This window comes from Natator depressus, chromosome 10, assembly GCF_965152275.1.
Source record: "Natator depressus isolate rNatDep1 chromosome 10, rNatDep2.hap1, whole genome shotgun sequence".
Classification (NCBI taxonomy): Eukaryota; Metazoa; Chordata; order Testudines; family Cheloniidae; genus Natator; species Natator depressus.
The window spans coordinates 63,487,061-63,488,187 of NC_134243.1; the positions used below are offsets into that span (position 1 = coordinate 63,487,061).

Consider the following 1,127-nt stretch of genomic DNA (forward strand, 5'->3'; position numbering starts at 1 on the left):
ACATACTGCACGGTGGTTGATCATGCATTAGCTAAAACAGCATGGGAATAAGGAACAATACACTTAAAGGATTAGGATGCAATGACGCAAAATAATGTTTTTCAATTGGCAAGAGAAATAAGACCAACTATCTAAATGTGCGTGAGCATTAGCCCTGCTCCTACAAAATGGCTAGTTACAATATTGGCACTTTACAATGTCATTTCACATAATTGGACAGTAAACATTTACGGAAACTAAGTTTAGAAATTGATTCGATAGAAACCTAACTCATAGCTTTTCCTTCCGAGTAGCCAATAATAGTTTTGTGGGACCTACTAAAATACATTTTTAAGCAAGAAAGCTTTGTATTTAATCTTCAATTACACACCTGATTTCAATGTTGAAACGTCATTGGACAAAGGGTTGGAAACAAGTTTGGGTTCCAGGCTCTGAAGCAGGGGCCTGTGCGCTTGATCTCACTGTGACTCTTGCTGAATAATTCATCTGACGGGTATAGCAGTCCTCTCCCCCCACAAACTTGGTACTGGCATCGCCCAGCGTGGGAACTCTGGCACAACCCAATGGGACTAAGCGGAGGCTGTAGCAGTGGTGCAAGGAAGAGAGTCATATTCGAATGAGAGCAGCCTACATTAAATCTCCTTCCCATCCCAACATTTACACAGCCTCAGCAGCTTCCACCAGCGCAACACTGGTGGTGGCCAACATGTCACATGCTTTCTCCACAGTTGCAGAAACGAAGGGCAGTTAGTAATAACGGCTTACGCCTCCAGTCTGCAACTGGACAGAGCTTTGTACCTGGGTCCTGCCTGAGCCCAGGGGCCCGGAAGCCGTTGGGAGATCCGGGCCTCCCCCAGAACTTCAGGGCTGCCTGTGGGCGGCTCTTGGTGCCTGGCGCCCTTCAGCGAGCGGGCTAGGCCCTGCGCCGGTGGGGGCAATTCCTGGGAGAAGCGGGGGGAGCTTGGCGATGGGGGCGGGGGGCAGCCCTAGCTATGGCTTGTATCTACCGCTGGCAGCGGCAGCCTGGGCTAAGGGGACTCCAGCCCGAGTCCTGGCTCGCTGCCGAACCGTGGGGCGGCGAGCAGCCACCCCGCGGGACTAGCGAGGCCCCGAAACTCAGCCCCCAC

General features: G+C 51.6%; 1 long non-coding RNA gene across 1 annotated transcript in view; it reads right to left on the reverse strand.

Moving 5' to 3' along the window:
- The window catches only part of LOC141995276 (uncharacterized), a 201,206-nt gene that overhangs the window by 199,718 nt on the left and 361 nt on the right, over nucleotides 1-1,127 (reverse strand). The window contains exon 2 of the long non-coding RNA XR_012641287.1: nucleotides 371-580. This is a non-coding gene — a long non-coding RNA (uncharacterized LOC141995276). The remainder of the gene's footprint in view (nucleotides 1-370; nucleotides 581-1,127) is intronic.